General features: G+C 41.5%; 1 protein-coding gene across 5 annotated transcripts in view; it reads right to left on the reverse strand.

The window, feature by feature from the left end:
• Positions 1-20,332, reverse strand: part of RERG (RAS like estrogen regulated growth inhibitor) — a 109,227-nt gene that overhangs the window by 78,871 nt on the left and 10,024 nt on the right. The gene's annotated exons all lie outside the window — the stretch shown is intronic.

Below are 20,332 nucleotides of genomic sequence, written 5' to 3' on the forward strand. Positions count from 1 at the left end.
CTGAAATATGCATTTAACCTTCTGATGTGATAAAATATGAATGTACCATATCCATTTTGTTTTTAATTAGCAGTCTCTGCTTGAGAACATTGACAGGGCACGTTCAAGTACTTTAGCTTCTCAGTTTTTCCTTTTTTTCCCCCAGGTTTCTTCATGTGTGTTTTTTTCTTTTTTTTTTCTGTTGTTTTGTTTTTTGGAGGGGGGGTAGTGGGGGTGGAAGAGTGTCTGTTGTGGTTTTTAGCCTTGCAATAAATGTTGAGAGATTTACTTGTCCTTGAGAACAAAATATATGTGCACATGAAACTCTTCTAGAGAATAAGTGCTCTTTCATAATTTAGATGCTTGTGATCATCTCCTTCTGGGATAAAAGTGTTTTTTCTTCTAGAGTTAGTCTATTTGAAGCAAAGGAATCCATTTCAACTAAATCTAACAAAACCTTTTACAAAGGGCAATGTCATTTTTGCAATAAGACTATACACAGACTGCTTAACTTCCTCGCATGCAAAAGGTACCTATATTCAGGCCAGAAAGGTTAGACCCAGTGGGTGCCTTTTGTCTGGTAGTGGAAGAAGAACTCAGTGGTATGAGCACGCAGTGGGGCCTCGTGCTGAAGACGGTAGCCAGACCCCACTGTCTGACCCCTGAGGGGAAACACTTCTACCCATCCAACGCTGAGGTAGACAAGCCTGATGTGAATTGAATAGCATGGGGGTCAGACCTTTTGCAACCCCACTTCAAAGGCCCCCTCCCACCATGCAAGCAAGACACTTTCTCTTATTTATCTAGCTTTACTCTGAACTTATGTTATCCATATACAAAGTTTCATATATCTTCCTTTAGCAGTTGTTTCCCAATGCCTTTCCTGTGTGCTTTGGAGCGCAAGCTGAGCACCCAATGTACATCAAGGTGCATCCTCAACACCTACTGAGAAAAGTCTGAAGATGCAATCTAATTTATGAGTTATATTAAGTTCCAGACATATAACTTATGCTAATGCAAATGAGAGCCAATTTCAGTATAGTGTAGTCACATATTCCTCAGAATGATCTAGAAGATGTTTTTAAATGATCCTAGTTCATTGTAGTGTATTTATGAGCATGTGTACTTTCAGCAGCTACTTTTTTTGCATGGCGTTGGATTTTTTTCTTCCTTATTTTTTTTTTCCTGCTCTTGTTCTTAGTTTGGTTCAGCTGATGGGGGCAAAAACGCCTACAGGCTGGTGTCCATGAGGCCTAGGTAAAGGGCCATCCCTTCATGCAGGGAGACCACAGCACACAGCAATGGTGGGAGCTACTGGGGTAGTAAGATCAGGGATGGGTTGCCTTTTGATCTGCAGTATCCTCCTCCCTCTCCTCAGTCCTATCCTTGTCAGTGGTACCCAGCCACGTCTCAAGCTGCTGCCATGAGCAGCACTGAATGATGAGTGGAGGAACAAAATGAATGCCGTCAACACCCCAGCCTGAAAATGTTCTTGCAACTTTCATCCAGCGTCCAGCCCTGAAAAGACTGGTGTTAAGATAAGCTCTGGCCCAGTGATTTGGGACTGTTGTCTGTTACCTCAGGTACTCTGCTCCTCCATCCCATGCTGTGTCTGCATTGTTGGCTGAGCACTGGACTGGACTCAGGGTAATTCTGCAGCCTGTCGATGCTGTTTGGATGCCACTCTGCTCCTGGGTGCAAACTTTGGACATCTCCAAAGCACAGGAGATAAAGTGGGTTCATTTCTTATTCTGGGGATCAGGCGTGCCTCCACATGCTTTGGTGTTCTCCACTGCCCAAAGTGCTTTGTGGCAGTGTTTCCCCTGTGGCGTTCGTTCCTTTGAGGAACCAGTTGTCCAGAAATTGTCATGTGCTCAATGCTGCATGGCAAACACATTTAAGTAAGTGGCTTCATCCACACATGACACACAAAACTGGGGTTTGGGCCTACGGTTCACCAGACATTAGAGCTGCAGCACTGCAAGACCAAGGCAATTCTTTTGTCCTCCCTCTCTGGGGCTGACCAGGCTGTGCGATCTGTTCTCTGTGTGCTAGACACAGCATAGGGAAGCGGCAAGGTGAACAATGCAGTGCTAGAAAATCAGAGGTGAGGGAGGAAGAATGGGATTCCCAACCAGTGCGGAGAAAAGGGAGAAAAGAAAATGATGAGTGGAAAGTGAAATACAAAGGAGTGGGTAATTAGTCATCCTACCTGTCTTTGCTTTGCTTGTGCCTAGGATGACGCAACTCTGGTTACAGTGTCAGAATAATCTTAGTAAAGGGGAACTGGGGAAAGGACTGCAAGTAGGAACTGAAGAGGAGGCTGAAGACCTCAATGACAGTGAGGGGAAAGTGTGTGAGTGGACTTCCAGGTAAAGAGATGCAGCCCTTCCTGCCACAGGCTTTGCTTGTCTGATCCAAGCAGTCTGTAAATGTACCAACAGCTTTCTTAAAAGGATGTAAATGATCTGACACCATGAAAACAGAGGCAGAGCCTGGATGCAGTCAATGGAAAGTGCTGCAAAACCATCCTAGGTAGAAAATGTTCTGTACTGAAAGTCTAGTATTTGGGCCTGAACTAGTCAGTAGGCTCTTTTGTTGCTTTTCTAGACTTCTGGCTTGACTCATTTGGGAGTGGCCCTTCTCCAAGAAAAATGTTATGCAGTTTCTATGGGATACATAACAAATCAGTGTGGTTTTTTTTTTTTTCAGGATCTGATAATCCTATTTCCCTCGCATGCCAAGAGATCCTATTATGTGATCTAGTAACTAGCTGTTAGCTCAAGCTACTGTATTTTTGATCCATCAGCCACCAAAAACCCATGCATGTAAACACCATGTGTCTAGAAAATATGAACAACCTGTTGAATTTAGCAGCACAAGAATTCCCTAAAGGCATAAAGCCTGTCTCAAAAACACTTGGTGTCCTGAATATAGTTTCAGTCAGGCCTATGCTAGAGAAAAGACCAAAAGGATAGAACAAGGTGCGAGTTGGTGCCAGAAGGTCTGAAAGATTAATGTCACTTTTGCCTTGCTTCTGATACAGTATTTTCTCTCATCAGCTTCAGCTAAGAAACTGACTCTCTTACTGAGTTCAGTTTCCACACATTTCAGTACTGATCTAACTGTTTTGGTGACATTATCTGGAGCACTGATGAAGTGTAGTTCCATAGTACTAATCTCTAGCTAAAGGAAATTTTGTCTCATTATCTTGAACCACCCTGGCAAATCTTGATGCAGAACCTACAAGAAAAACTCTGTAACTCATTGAAGCCCCTCCAAACAGGAAATAGGATCACGGCAGCTTACAAACCAAGCTGCAAAACTTCACTTTTACTCTTCCACATGCAGACAAGTTATTTGATACCACACAGGCAATATCATAAGCTTGTGTTTTATTTCTGGACCCTGATGTGGGAAGTGGAAGACATACAATTTGAGGTCTCAGAGCTGTGCTTTCAGTAAAGACAAACACCTGGAAGAGAATTCAGCTAAATCATAAAAGATTCAGTCTGAAATCAGAGTAGTTACACGGGGAAATATTCTAGAACAGTCCTTATGCTCCAGGTTAACAGTGTCTCTTCTTATACCAGAATGTTTTCCTGGTCTTCTGGGAATGTCAGCACAGCTCTGCAGTATGTGGACTTCTTGGACCTGGCTGTCTTTGCAAGAATGAATGCAAGAGCAGATGAATTAGGTTTAATACGCTTAAATTCTGCACATCTTCCCTGCCATACCTATAGCTGCAAACCTAGCGTGTATGCAGGCAGTAATGCTTGGGGAAAGCCCTTTGGCTTGCACAGCATACTTTATTATGTCAGCTGGCTTAAGCTGTCCTGACAAAATAACCATGTGGAGCTGAGCGTGTATGTAGCATTTGTACTAGTACTTCACATTTTAAGTAAAAGTAGAGAACCTTTCCACTCAGTCCTCACTTTGTAGTGACTTCTGACTAGTTTTCTGTCTATGATGTTGGTTCTTGAAAGCAAGCATTCCTAATTCTCAGTGCAGCTTGATGCTCACAGGCAGGCTTAATCTCACAGCCCACTTAGTTGCCAAAGGAAAGGAGCATCTGGTATACATCTAAGGGCTAATAAGTATCACTGAGATATTGCATGAAGATATTCTCTCAATCATAGCATTCTCTGGGACAGAAGCTACAGGGGAGAGCTATTTCAGCTGAGTGCTTCTGTGCCAATGGGAAAAACACAGGGAGAGAGTTTAAAATGGACCAAGGGGAAAAACATTTTCTTTAAACTAACTTGCTGAGTCTCCTGCATTCTGTTACAAAACATTTTCTAACCTCCAATCTTTTTAAAGCACACACGTGAGCCTGCCCCTTGCTCCACAAAGAGCAGAATGTTCTTCTGCTTCTGTCAGAAGCCAACATGCTCAGCGCTTCTCAGAAGGCTCCTGCCATATTCCTGGGTGAGCTACCAAACATGTAATCTCTGAACACCGTTAATTCAACCCTCTGCTCCAAGGCAGCACCAATTGGTGTTACTGTCATTACTACCATTACTGGTATTTTGTTATGCTAAATCCCAATGCATGTTGCTGATTTTCTGGCAACAAAAGTTTGTAGTATAGTGGGCTGTATAATATCCGGACTGTTTGATAGGGATCCGTGGACGCTGATCTGCTCTTTGGCACAAACATGCTTAAACTGAGGCTACAGAAATCCTCTGCATAGGGAGTATTCAGCACGTTTTCTCCTAGAAAAGTAATGTCTTGACAGAACCGAGGTCTGTCCTCTGAATGGCAGAGTTCCTAGCAGTGTAAGTTCCAGTTATTTTCTCTGCTTGTGTTGTTTGAATAGATTGTAGCACATTCAAAGAACAATGAAGGTACTTCAGGTCAGCTTGTACCAGCCAGAATTTCTCCAGCAACATAAACATAGAATATTCTATGTGGTATATGCTGATGCATCTTTTATCTCCTCCAAACCATTTTTACACAATTGTAACCCAAGCTGAAATGCTCATGTGCAGAGCTTCCCACTGCTGTGATATCCAACTACTTTACAAGTAGGAAAGCATTTATCCTCCCCAAGCTTTGTTGAAATAACAATATATAGTAATAATTATGTTAGACATGTGAAGTGATTGACCTAAGGTTGCACAAGAAATCTGTACCAGATGGGAGACTAACTAAAGTCACTAGCTTTCAGAGTAAGACATCATTCATTAATGGCAACTGTGTTATAAGATATGCCAAACACAAACAAATTAGAGCTGGGCAATTTAGGATAGGCACCACTTCATTACATTTTCCTTGCGCTAGCTGGTATGTATATAATCCTTCCCAACCAAAGGAGCAACTGCATCATTTACATAAAGTAAAGCATCATTTACCTTGGAAACTGCATTGATGCACTCAATAAATACCCAGATAAACTCCTGGCTACTTATGCTCCTTATGGCATTGGGGGTCTTAGGCAAATAATTTATTTTACATCTAAACTTCTCTCATTATGGCTACCTTGCATGTTCCACGGGCTAACGTGCAAACATGGCCATTGCCGCAGATCAGCTAAGAAACTAGTATGAAATAAGTGCTTTCCCTACAGCTTGTTAATGTTCAGGCTTCATTGAATGTTGTCCTTGCAAATGCAAAGTGGGAGAATGAAAGCCCTTCAGCTGAACTGATATTGAAGCCTTGATTTGGTCTTGTAGTCAACTGAGATGGCAAACCTGTTTTCAAAATCTGTGTCCTATGACATAAGCACAAACAAATGGTTTCATGCAGATATGTAAAATGTAATCTATACAAAAGCTACTAACTATAAAAACGCTTTGTAAGAAAAGTGACAAAGAAAACTCCTCACAGGAAGTGCACTCTGGGAAAGCTCTTTACAATTGAAGACAAATATTCCTCTGAGTCATAAATACATTTAATTTCCATATGTTAGAAAAGGAGGAGAAAGAGAGGAGGAGGTAATGGCATAAATGAAATGGGAGGTTCCTCTAGTAAATTCAGATGAGCATTTGCTCCTTTAGGCATCTGCTTGTAGGAATATGCCAGACGAAAACTTTGCATCCATATGGTGCACTGCAAACAAGGCACTCGTCAGTATACAAACATCAGCTGACTTTCTGCACATCTTTTTTGTTTGCCTTATAGTGAACATTAAATACAGTCCTCTAATCTCTGCTGGAGCTTGCTGGTTCTAAACAGTGAAAGAGGTGGTAGAAAATAAAAAGGTGTATTCTTTAGGGGCTGGAGGATGTTGAGGTAGCGAACAACTAAGTGACTTGCCAAGACCACCCAAGGAGTGAGCTATTATCGATAGCCTTCAGGCTCCTCTTTTTTTTTTTTTTTCTCCTGCAGTTCTCATTGGTAGATACAGGGCTTCTCACACAGAAACTAGGCTTGCTCTAAGTAAAGCATCATTTAACTTGGGAACTGCATCAATGCACTCACTGAACATCCAGATAACCTCCTGGCTGCCTGTGCTCCTCATGGCACTCAGGGACTTAGGCAAATAATCTATTTTGCAGCTAAACTCCTTAAAATGATAAGCCACCCTGTGCTTGGGTGCAAGCTGGCTGCACACCTTCTTGCTTTAGTGACTTAATGTCTGTCTTTAATTGGGATGAGTGTAGCCCTTTTAATTGAGGGATTTAGGATAACAAGGCTGTGTGCTCAGGTTGGTAAAGCTCTGCTGAAGAACACTCTGGTCCTACGTTGGTTTTGAAAAGGGTGTTCTAAAGCAGCAGTATGGTTATGAAAGTATTTCTTTACAGTGAGACAGATCTAACTTTTCCTCTGTCTGGTTACAATCAAATTAGATTATTTTTTTTTTTAGGCTTTAGAAATTGCTCCAGAGAGTGACTGACCGTGTTTTAAACAAACAAACCCCCCAAAATAACCCTTTGAATAGCTCTAGCTTGACACTTTGTTAGCCTTCTGAATTAAGCATGTGTGTGTTTATCACTGTGCTTATGAAGGCTGTCTGCCCCTGCCCCCAAAGCAGCCAAGTGAAAAGAAAGCCCTGTGGATGGCTATCATATGGCCCAGCAGGCACACATCTGTGCCTTCTACGTAGCCCTCTTGCAAAAGAAAAGATCCAAGCAGAAGTAGAATATGACATAAGCCAACAACTTAAGAATCACATTAAGCTGAAATGCAACTGACCATATTTTTGCTCTGTTTCACTGACATTAGTTTGTGTGGTCAACCACACTTGCAGTTTCTACCTGATAGACTTTAAGACATAATTCATCTGTGCAGCCTCAAGAACCTCAGTGCAAACCACCCCTGCTGTGGCTGTGGTAAAAAGGGGTCCTCTGCCAGGAAAACAGACATTTAGTTCCATTATTCATTTTTAATACCTGTGCTGGGACTTCAAGTGCCACTTGTAATGGTTGTTTTTACCTCGATGCAGACCTTTTAAATAAATTAATTCCAGAAGTCGTTTTGACATGAGGAACCTGAATGGATATAAAATTATCTAGATGGCTGACAGCCAGCTGCAGTCTTGTTTAGTCACAAAAGTATTGCCGTCTCTCATGACTTTACCATTTTTCTGACATTTGCTACCTTTACTGCAGCCCTGATTGATGGCAGCATGCACTTTGAGAATTTCAGCTTTGTTTGAAAGCCCGTGTAGATGTACATTTAGCCAGCCTGCATATGAAGTTTGAAAGTTAAGCAGGTGTTCTCTGAAACTTCACACCAGAAAGCAAATAAAAAGAATCTTAATAACAGTTACTTGAAAATGTGAATTTTAAAAAATGAAACTTTCCTATTTTTTTGGGCAGTATTAGTATATGTTCAGGACCTGATGATATTCAGAAGTCTGGAGCTAATAAATAAAGGGATACCTTATAAGAAAAAAATATCAGGACACAAGGTTACTCCACTGTCTGTGTGAATTGCTCTCTGTAGTACAGGAGCATAGTAAATGCCCTTTTAGGTCATACCAGCAGTACATCTTAGCCAAGAGCTGAATTTCTGACAGTGGCAACAGGAGATACTGCTTAGGGAGAGCATGTAAGCCTGGCTGCTTTTTGTGGTCTGCTTCCCTCGTTGAGAACTGTTGCATTAAGGATGTTACAGGGCACATCCCTGTCCAGTGCTTTCAAAATCCATTTGTGGATCTCTTATCCATGAACTTGAGTAAATCCTTTTTGAACTTGCTGATGTTGCCTGTGTTTTAAAACTGTAGTAGCTAGTTTCAGGTTTTTACTATCTGTTCTGTCAAGAAGTACTTGCTTGTATCTGTTTGAAGCCAGTCTTTTATTAGTCTCATCAAGTGGCCTCTAGCTCCTGTACTGTAGGATTTGATGAAATGTGTTCATTTTCTGTGTTCATTTTACCCACTGTTTTCATGATTTGTAAACCTTTGATCATACCTTCCCTCTACCGTTTCCTCCCTAATTAGGGAGTCCCAGTTTTACCAAAAGTTCTACAGACTGCAAAGCCAAATTCAGTCACAAACAAACATCTCTTTTTGACTCTGGACTTCTGAGACCTGCCTCTCCTGCAGGAGAAGCACTTGCAGAACTATGCCTAACAAGGGTGCAAGAATTCCCCTCCACCTTCCCCTTCTCTTGCTCTTCTCTTCTTGAAAACATTTTAATGCAATATCACTTCACAGCTTTATACCAACATAACTTCAAGATTAGATATTGAAATGTATGTATTAGTTCTGGCTCCTAGTTAACTACTGGTGAAGATACACTTAGCAAATAAGCTACAATTGTAAAGTCTACATGCATGTAAACATGATTCTCATACCTGTGTTCATATTAAAAACTGTTCTCTTTAGCAATAAAAATTTACTGTGAGTACCCTTGAATCTTCATGCGTGCTTGTGTGAATGACACCAAAAATCAGACTATGATTTTCTGGGAGCTGCAAAGAGGCGAGGAGATGCTCTTTTCCCCTATCATAGCAAGAAAATGACTAAATACTCTGTATCAAATCAATAAAGTCATTAACTTTTGTTTCTAAATCAATTTTAAGCACACTGCTCAAAAAATTCAGGCACTTCTCAAAACCACCTATAGAAAATTCTTAGCTTTTCTCATACTGAATACAGAAATGAATTAAGAAGGAAGACTTCAATTTTTTTAGATTTTTTTTCCACTTTTTTTTTTTTTGTAATGTCATGTTGCAAAATGCTTTAAAAGCCTAGGAGTTAGAAAATTTGACCTGGATATGAAGGAATCTTGACTGTCTTGCCTAATAGCTGACAATTCAGGATTCAAACTTTCATATGCTTAGTTCCTGTGTCTGTGTAACTGATCTTCCAAATGTTAATAAAGCATAAAAATAATGTGACATTCTGGATCTGCAGACAGCTCCTGTATCTTTGCTACAGATCAGAATTTTATCACTCATTATAGGTGCAAAATTAAAATGCCTCAGGTTAATATAAACATTGGTTTCATGCCCCTGCAAGCCACAGTGGAAACACTGAATCAATACGGTTTTCAGAAAGCTTTGCGCAAAGCAAAGCTTTGAACAGAAAAAGGCTGACACAAAAGGGGTCCTGTGTGGACAAATGTGTCCCCAAGAAAAGCAGCAGAGCTCCAAGACTCTCTTTCCATTGTCCTTTGGCAAGGGATATCTTGTAGGGGAGTGAAAGAAAAGATGAGGTGAGAGGGAAGCAGAGTAAATATAGCAGAAACTCTTTGTAACATCATGTAGAAAGCCTAAGCAAGAGACAGGATATTTCAGACCCTCAAACTCTGATGTATGGGGACAAACGTTGGAGGGGGAGTTCTGCTTCGCATACCAGATACACTAGGCAACAGTCAGAATGATTAACTTAACACTTACATAGACCACTGACGCTACCCTATAAATAGGCCTTAGCTAAGTTTTCAGTTCCACATACTTAAGGGCTTAAGTAAACAAAGGTACAGTTTAATTAAGATATCATGGCATATGGGATCAAGAACTACATACCAACCCATGCTTTTTTTCTAATTTTCTCTGAGTATTGCACAAACAAAAGCCCCAATCTGGATAAACTCCCAGAAGTTTAGGGTTTTGTCCAAAAATTACTTGATCTCAAGAGTCTGCAAAATTGGCCTTATTCTCATTGGGACAATGGATTTTCCTCATGGCAATTTCAGATAAGGTGAAAAACATCATTCAAACAGCTTCTTCAAGTATTGCAGCACTGAAGTGGAAATTGGCGGGGGAGGGGAGAACTGAGGGAAGGTTGGAAGACATGGCTTTTAAAAGAAATTGGGCTAAATTCACTCTGAGTGATCATGACTTTGAAGCTACTCTTAAATGAATTAATTTCCCCACAGCTCATTTCAGCTGCAGATCAACTGTAGGACACTCATTTCATTCACTTGTTGCATTCGGGCTAAAACATACATACAGCAGAGGAGACACTCTGTCTGGTTGTAGCGCAGTAGGGATCTGACTTAAGCTAGTTAGTACCAAATATAAGCTCTTTTCAGTTGAGTTGTTCACCCATCTGTGCAGTGTCCTCACACAGTATGTGTATTTTTCATATAAATTTTGTAGTCAAAACTATGCTAATGGTGTTAAATTGTGCCTGTGTCAGTGGTAAATGTCTTGAATTTTGGGAGTGGGACAGTTTTCACCCCTAGTCTAAACAAGGCCCCTGCAAATCCGTCAGATGAGATTTATTTGTAAGATTGATCACATTGCTGCTGTTGCTGCAGTGAAGCTGGCTATAAAATCGTCCTGAAGCTATATAAGTGTGCTCCTGAGCTGTTGTGAACACCAGTGCATGGAGTGCCCTGCCCTCCTCACTTGAGGTAGCGCAAAATGGAGTCTGGGGCTCAAAAAAAGCTTCCTCACTGCTGTGCGAGTGCTATATCTCGGGGAGGCACTTGGGTTATCTGTCGGATTTAAGAGCCTCCATGGCACCTAGCTTGGGTGAACTCCTAGAATTTGTTTAATGCCCTGATAATGGCAGCTGGGCATGCTGCTGTGTGGTATGTATTCAGTGTCTTAAACTTCATCCCAAGCTGCTCACTGGCCTCTCCTGAATGTTGCATTCTAGCCCTGCGCTAAAGAAGCCTCTTTCAAATTTAAAAAATATAATAAAATCACTCTGAGGCCCCAAGAAATTGGTCTCTCAATTGAAATGGGTGGAAAAAATAACTATTCTGGAATGGCTTCTACCTAGGACATTAGACAAAGTGGAAAAATAAATGATACCCTGATATCCCCTTAGTGGCCTATGTTTGAGAAGAGGTCTTATTATGGTAGGTTTTTCTCTTTTAGCTGTGTGTTTTGTTTCTTAATTATACAGAGCCCACACAACCCTTGTAGTGCAGGGCCACATACTCTTCAACAGACAGCAAACATAAGGCCACAAACCCCAACTGCCAGAAGATACTTGGACATAGATATATGTGTGTATATATCCAACTCCCTACATGTTCATGTTGACTTTGTTCAACTAAAGCTTTCTGCTGAAGCAGAGAGAGAAACCTCACCCCTGTGCTGTGGTTTATTCTTTGTGCTGGTGAGAGGTGCTGGCTGGCTGGCCTGGCAGCCCCAGTGGCAGGAGGCCTCTGCTTAGCCATGGCCTAACTGCCAAGCAGGGAGCTCTCCTCTTGCTGATGCCTTGCAACCCTGCCCAGCTAGGGAAGCATCTTTAAGTGGCTTAGACTGACTTATTTATTTCTAGTTGCACTGGATGTTTGAAAGATAAGAGTGTAGAGGTGAAGGCTCTCACTAATATACAAGGAGACTTAGATGAAAAGATGAGATAAGGTGACTGAAATTTTGACACTGTCCTCTGAGGCTAGGATGATAGTTTTCACTAGTTTCCAGAATTATTTCCTGAGACAACTCTGTTTTAAATCAACTAATTGAGAGGTAATTTTAATCCTAAATTGCTGTTTGCTTTTCATTTGTTGGGACTTCTGTCTCCCATACTCTTCACAATGCCTCACAATGCCTCTGTGCCAGCCAAAAGAAAAAGGCAACAATGCCAGCATGACCATTTTTTTCTTGTATGAACCCTTGAGAAGAAAGATGGTCATGTATCCTGAGCTGGAATGTCTTCCATAAGGATAAACTCAAGAGGAAAACTTAACTCCCAGCTCCAATTCATGAAACACAACTCGGGACTTCGAGGCATTTGCTTGCTACCAAACATAAGTATACTTTCATGAGCATAGCAAAAGCATGCTCTTGTTGACATGCTAACCCCCCTCTGTCATATTTTGAGCTTCTGCTTTGAGGAATGATGATAATAGAATACCTGAGTAAAGTGGCTGCATGGCTATTTTTCAGTACATTTTTTTCCTAATATTGCTCTTGGAAATGACAGAATTACTTCTGCAGGCATCTTCTGAGATGGGGGTCTGTGAAGGGGAGGACAGCAGCTTGCAGCAGACAGCCAACGTGGAAATAACCAGCCTGAATAGTTAAATCTAAGCAATGTCCTAAGAAACGTAGAGAGGAGCTGGTACTACCCTACTACTATTTAAGGCTACCCTAAATAGCATTGCTTCCTGCTCCACCTGTCAGACTGAAACCTGAGGCTCAGCCTTACAGAGGGCACTCATCCTTGTCAGAGAAAGAAGTGCAGCAGCTGCCCTACCTTTGCTTACAGAACTCAGGTTTGAGGCAGCAGAGCTGAATACTTCCACTTACTGAAAATGTGACCCTGATGCTTTGTGTGCTAATAACTGGTATTGTCTCCTCCTTACATTAATTGCCAAATCTCTCAACAAACCACCTTTTCTTTCCACTGTTATCTGAGACAGGCTCATCTAGAAGTACCACATTGCTGTTGCTCACAGTTAGTGTTTTTCTGAACATGTACTTGCTGTCCCATGATAAGAAGCACTCTACCATAAGAAGCAGTCTACCAGATGCTTCTATCTAGAAGATATAGGAGATGAAGGCCAGTATGTTATGGAAAGGCTGCATTTGTGCAACTGGAAAATCTCCTAATGTGATGATAATGTCTGTTTAAACCACAAAGACAAAAGGAAGAGTCCTTGGTTGAAGGAGTCAGGCTGTAGATTGAGATGGGGAGTCTGGGTTGGGCTCCTGGCACAGCTATCAGCTTGGTATCAGTTTCTCCATGTCTTTGTGTGCCTGTCTCCAGTACGTGAAATACATGCTACTGTACAGGACTACTGCAAGGGCACATTACTGCTGTGCTATTTGCATGTCCTACTGTTGCAAGGCAGGGCTGGAAGAGAGGTCAGAACTATAACTTCTTCAGATGATGAGCTTTCAGGGAATTTACAGGAAGTGCCCCAATTCTGAACACTAAACATCCAGCACCTGTGACTGAAGAGGAAATGGTATACTACCCTTCTCCTGGGGTCTAGAGTTTTGCCCTTAGAATATTTGCTTTTAAATGATATTTTGCCTTTGAATTCATTATGCTACTTTCTGAGAGTCTGCTAGCACTGGGTGGACACCCCCGGGAAGTGCCATGGTGGGGCAGCGGGACATGGTCCATGGAACAACTGACCTTGCTCTCCAAGGACCTGCTCCAAAGAAATAAACATGCACTTTTCCATTGACTTCCACAGACTTTGGATTGATCCCCAGATGTCTGTCAATGCTTCTTAACTGTGGCAATACAGCTATGGAAACTAAGTAAGGAGGGATGGCAATTCAGAGGAGACCAAAAATGGCATTCTTCTATTTTTCTAGCCAGGGGGAAAAGTCTTGCTGTAAATCACTGCCGATTCTCTTGGACAAGAAGTCCTGTTCAAGTGCCTGCAGTGCCTAAGGCTGACGAAACCTGCTCTTAAAAAAGAGATTAAAAAACAAACAAAAAACCATACCACAAAACACCTACTTTCTCACTCTCCCCTGTGAGGTTTTTGAAACCTCAATTTTTCAAATCTCCCAGAGCTGACTCTAACTCAGGAAGACCTCCTTTAAACTGGGACCTCTCTAGCAGATTATCAGCTCTAAAGACAACAGCGCAGGAACAGTGACTCCAAGAAGCAGCAATTCAGATTGATGTATGGGGAATACTTGATTTCAAACAATCTCCTGTCTGAGGGACACAGCATTTGCTCAGGGCACTGTACAAGGTTATTTCGTCTACCATTTTGTGGAGTCTTTAATAATCTTTTAACTTCCCACAACTAGCGGTTTTCAGTTTTGCAGATAATCCAGTGAAATTTCCATCTGGTTTGGGAGAGTTGCAACTTAAAGCTCACCTTTCTGTGATGGCTTTTTCATCTTCCAAGAATGTTAAATTTGATTTTCTTTCTAAAACTGTCTAGTTCTATATTCCCACGCCCCTTCCTGCATGCAGGATTTCCTCTGTGCAACCCCTTAGTTTTTTTCTCGTGTGTTTTCAAGTCTTACACCCTAGCCAGAGGTAAAAATATCCATGATCGTGTGAGTCAGCAGAAAGTTCAGTATCTTTATTCTCTGATCTTAATGTGAATTTACTGAAGAGATTGCATCTGTATTCTGCTACTCCACCTACTCCTGTTAATCCCTATTCTTGCAAATAAACTACTGCTGCACAAATTGTACTATTCATATTAATTAACTCAAACACATGAAATTTGCAAGTTAGTTCTCATTAACACCACTGTAGCACAATCCAAACATTGACCCAGCTAGTGTTTTCAACTTACTGTCATAAAGTTACACATATTTATTTTATTTATTGCATGTAATTTGAATTTGTTTTTCATAGAATCATAGGATGACTCAGGTTGGAACAGACCTTAAAGATCATCTAACTCCAACCCCCCTGCCATAGGCAGGGATGCCACCCACTAGATCAGGCTGGCCAAGGCCCCATCCAGCCTGGCATTGAACGCCTCTGGGATGGGGCATCTACAGCTTCTCTGGGCAACTTGTTCACACTTACAGTGAAGAATTTCCTCCTGATGTTTAGTCTAAATCTATCCTCTTTAAGACCATTCCCCCTTGTCCTATCATTATCTACCTGAGTAAAGTCCTTCTCCATCTTTTTTATAAGTCCCCTTTAAGTACTGAAAGGCTGCAATGTGGTCTCCACGGAGCCTTCTCTTCTCCAGGCTGAACATCCCCAGCTCTCTCAGCCTTTCTTCACAGGAGAGGTGCTCCAGCCCTATGATCATCTTTGTAGTCCTCCTCTGGACTCGCTCTAACAGGTCCACATCTTTCTTGTGCTGGGGGCCCCAGACCTGGACGCAGTAGTCAAGGTAGGGCCTCACAAGGGTAGAGCAGAGGGGGACAATCACCTCCCTCAACCTGCTGGTCTCACCTCTTTTGATGCAGCCTAGGATGCACTTGGCCTTCTGGGTTGCAGGTGCACAGTGCTGGCTCATGTTGAGACTTTTATTCACCGTGAAAAACTTTCATTTTTCCTAAATGCCATAAAGAGATTCAATAACTGTATTATAGAAATCAAGGCAACTAAGCACCAGGGGCAAAATTCTTAAATTAATATAATCATGGTCAACAAAAACATTTTTAAAGTCAGGAAGAGTCACTGCACTCATCTACTATGACATCTTTGTGATGAAGCACACAAAATTCTAGTCACTGGGGAAATTCTTCACAGGGGACTAGAATCCCAGAGAGTTCATGAGTTGCCTAAAACTGGATGAACTCTGCTGCAAGGGTGCTACATATATCCCATGTTACTGCCATTCAAAGTTTCTCCAGGTCATTTTGGTAGCAAGTGCACTACCTGTGTGATGATATTTAGGCAATGATGTTCCTTCAAATACACAAGTTGAGGGAGCTACTCTGACTTGGATTCTGGAGATACAGCTGGTGTAAGTCCTCCTATACTAAGGGGATAAATAACTGTTATTTTACTTCATTTGTGTGCCAGAAAGCTTCAGGATCGTAGGAATTTATTATTTTTTTTATATATTTATTTTTAGAAATAGTGGTTATGATGTGCTGAGGTATTATAGAACAGTTTGGGTTAGAAGGGACCTTAAAGATCATCTAGTTCCAACCCCCTTGCCTGAGGCAGGGATGCCACCCACTTGATCAAGTTGCCCAGGGCTTCATCCAACCTGGACTTGAAAACCTCCAGGGATGGGGCATCCACAACCTCTCTGGGCAAATGAAAGGTAATGAAAATTTTTGATCATGTCCCAGTATTTCACCAAATTTGTTGGTGTTATGACGAGTTAACACATTAACATCACTGCCTTAATCACAAACTCCTACCCTGTGTTAAAAGAGGTCATCTTTTCATGTGAAAGGTACAGGGATAAACTGAAAGTAACACACTCATTAGTCATTATGAGAGGCAGTCCTCACTCACATAGTGATCCAGCAGCTCCATGCATTCATGCACTTGGTCCAACTTCTTTAAACAGAATAGCTGTAAGCCAGTAGCCCAAGCAGTTTGCTTACAGAATCGAACCTGGATCTCTTGAGTCAAATACCACCACTTTAATCAGGACTCTGGCCTTGCTCTTCAGAGAGCTCACAGTTCAGTGGGGAACTGGAGGATGTCAACTTGTGCTCTAAGCTTTAGGCAGATACTTTTTTCTAGAGGCTGGTATTTAGCCAGGGGTTTGGATTTGTCTGAAGCAGGGGAAAGCCATGTATTAGCCTAAATAAAAAAACAAAAAATCACTTCATTTTGTTCTCCAAATATATGAGAGACCTCTCCAAGACCATCTCTAAGGCTGTTCAGAAGCTGTGCAGGTCTCTTATATAAGAAACATATGTGTAAAAGTACTCTTACTGGGTTAGTACTCTGGTAGGCACACTGAGCATCCTATGTTCATGACTGCCCTGGAAACTGCTTTTTTTTCTGAGTGGAACAATTTGGAATCCAAGAGCACTTTTCCAATCAGCAGGTTCAAAGCACTCTGAAATGCCACACGGAATATGCCTTTAGAATGTCATAGAAATGTGGAGACCTGGCTCCTTAAAGTCACCTATTAAAGCAAACAGAGCAGTCCTAGAATTGCACAGTGATTTAGTACTTTTAACACATGGTGATGTCAGTCTGCCCACGCTGGAAGCTATAAAGACTTTCTTCAGTCTGCTGTGTCTTGCTATCCACAAAACACAAAAGCATTTTAACCTTCATCAATATCAATGGCATTAGTGGGAATGAACAGAAAATGACAGTGCACAATCAAGCTTCCAGTTGTTTCAATAATGAACACGTTCCCTTAAACTCCATTCCAGATCCTGCTGTTGGTCATTGTATTCTCTCTGCCTTTTTGAACAACAACTACCTCCTGTGTAGAAACTGGAAGTAGGATCTAAGGTGGCAATGTACTATTTTAATGCGGCTGTGAAGGTCACTCTTTGCAGCCAGTCCCCAACTGTACTGTAGCACTGGGATACAAAAATAATACTTTCAGCACTACAATGTTCAACTAAATTTCTCAAATTTGATGGTACTAAAATTTTCACAGGCAAAACTATCTTAGGTGATTAAAAATTTCTTGGATACTTGACACAGCACCTGAAATTAGTTCCAATGATACTGAAGCTTTGTGCACCTGTGTCTAGGGACTTCGTGCAGGCAAATCTTCACTCTTCATACCTGCAAGGTGCTAAAACTTAAGTAATCCCTCTAGGTTCATTCTGCATTTTCCATGGTCTGACCCTTGCCTGACCTTCAAGGGGATGCCAAGCTATTCTGCTCCAGAGATGATGTATATTGTACCATGCAGGTTGGTAACTGCCCATGATTTTACCAGCTGTATATGTCATAGGTGACAAAACTGCTTAGGAAACAGGTGACTTTACTGAGGTTTTGGCATGAATATAAAACAGGAGAATGATACCCCTATATAATTCAGTTGTTTGTACCATGGAGGGGGAAATCGTAATTGGCAAAGCTCTTCTCTTAGCTTAGAATCCAATGCACCTATCTTTTCATCCAGGAAAAGAGTGGAAATAGTGCATGATCTTTTATTTAGAGCCCTAAAAGTCTGCAGACCTATACACAAGACTTTATTCCTAACCACTAAGTATTTTTTCCAGTGCAGGCTTCCAGTCTCCTACCAACATTTACTGAGCACTATGTAAACTTCTGTTGTTTTTCACTATGGTGATGCTGAGTCAAAGCTCAGGTGTCTCTTTCATAGAAAGGTCATGAAGAAAACAGTCATGCTAAGTATATTTAAAATAGTTCACTTGTTTTCATGAGGAAGGTTAGGTAGTTTCAAATGCCAGGTCAGAAACTGAAGAGAGGAAAAAAAAATCCCAGAGAAACTATCAAAGTGATATCAAGGATGTGTGGTGGTGGATGGTGAGAAATAGATTGGTTTAATTACACTGAGCACTAATGAAAGAGGATTCTTGCATGAGATGCACTTATTTAAGATTACCATGGGGCACTGAACATTTTTTACAGAGAAGATCTTGATTTCCTGCCTCTGCCAGTACTTGCTTTTATTTCAATAAGATAATATCACTGCTAGGAGGAAAAAGGTGGTCAGCTGGTGCTCCCAGGATTGGTCTGCTTCTCCCTTCTACTGAGTCTGAACCCTCCAGTCAGGTTAGACGCTTCCTGGCAAGGCTGGATCACTTTTTGCATCAGTAATTGTCATGTCTTACCGGTACAGTCATTTATCTTTCCTCCATCGATGTTTAATAGGGAAAATTTTTATTTACTTTTTTTTTTTTTTTTTGCATATCATATCTGAAAAGCATTGGTTTATTTCTAGTCAGTTTCATTTGTCATCTACATTCACGACCCTCTAACTGGATTATTCACAGACCTATGAGCATGTGTATTTCTTTAGTTACAAAGTCATCAATAGGACACAATATATGAATATCTGGCAATCGAAATCCAGTAAGCAGTGTCCTGGATAAAGTCATCTCTTATTGCTTTCAAGCCTTCTGCCTGCACTCTTCAAAAGCAGTTTTCCTGCTCTCAGGACTATGTATCTGTATGGGAAAACTGCTGTGCTCCCACTTCTTGTCATTTGATCAGCAAGGTATTTATAAATAAGTAAATAACAGGAGTAGGTATAAGGGCCACACCTACAGTTATGCTTGCTATGATACGAATTACAAGAGTTCTCAATCCTTCTGCTTTAGTGAATTTGTTGACTGCAGTCAGGAAACAAGACAATTTCCTCAGCACCCTGTTGTGGTAAGGGGAAAAGTGGTTGTGTGGGAACAGCACAGCAAAGAGGATGGCAGCCCACTTCATGCTCCATGCTTTGTAAACAAGCTTGTTTGGCCAGAGCTCAGCTTCGGTAAGGAGGCACCCACTGCCAGAATGAGCGTAAGACCACATGTTGCTGAAGGACATCTTTCTGAATAAATACATATATACGTAAGGATGCTGATAGTCTTCTCTACTCCAATAATCTCTTGTGACCTAATGTGCTCCCTGTAGATAAAGGCCAAGTTTTCTTAATTGGAGATGAATTTCCTGAAACTTTGCCTGGCAATATATCTAGCAGATATGGACTCATGGGACAAGCTCATGCTGTGGATCACTATTAAATTATTTCATGTTGGAATTTAGCTTGGAGCAGAACCAGTTCCAGTGTATGTAACCACAAGCGTCCAATTGGGTTAAGCAGTAGTGCTTGGCGTCACTGATTCTGCCACTGAGTTTGGTTAATATAAAGTGTTTGTTTTGGCACTGATACTCTATGCCCCCCTTTTGCAGAGTGTGGGGTTTTTGTTGTTGTTTTTTTTTTCTTCTTCTGCTCCCCATGTGTCTAATACTGCATTCTTCTGTGGTGACTCTCCAATACATTTTTATTTATTCTGCAGCCCTATTTCAGTGAAGAAATAAATAGCTCACTCTGATTTTTTGGCTTCTATGTTCTTTCTTGCACTTTCCTGTTCTGAATGCAGGACTCGAAGTTCTCACTTGTAAAGCTCTTCAAGGGCACAGGTCAATGGCTGTGTAGGTCAGGAAAAGATTATAGTCGACAGCTCTGTACAACTGCCTTCTGCCGTTGTGGGGAATGGGATTTTTGTTTCCCATGGCAGGCACAGAGATAAGCTGCTGACAAAGGCCGTGGGCCTTGCTATTCCAGCAGAGGAGAAGCAGTCCTCCAGAGAAGTGTTCTCCAACTTTGACAGATTATACTAGTTACATACTCAGAGTTGGATGGCAAATAAAGCTGTGTGGAGGGGAGAGAGAAGGTAGAGGCAAGCTCCATTTATGCTGTGGGTCAAAATGAAAGTAAGCCTTACTGGATAAGTAATGAAAGACAGGATTGCCAATTTTGCTTAAATATGCCTTTGATGACAGTAAATGTTCTTAATGCTTTATTTAATGCTGTCCATAGTTAATGGCAGAAGATGAGCCACAAAGGGTCTCAAGGATGTAGCAGGGCCTGTGGCAGCTGGGGCTCACATTGTGTAATGGCGCCTGCCTGGGAGTTGTTGCAGGCTGGGTCTCTGCAGGCCTGGTCCTGAGGATGAAGCGTGGAAAGAAGCTCTGACAATGTGTGTGGACTGAGTC

The sequence above is a fragment of the Anser anser genome, assembly GCF_964211835.1.
Source record: "Anser anser genome assembly, chromosome: 1".
In the NCBI taxonomy this organism is placed as follows: domain Eukaryota; kingdom Metazoa; phylum Chordata; class Aves; order Anseriformes; family Anatidae; genus Anser; species Anser anser.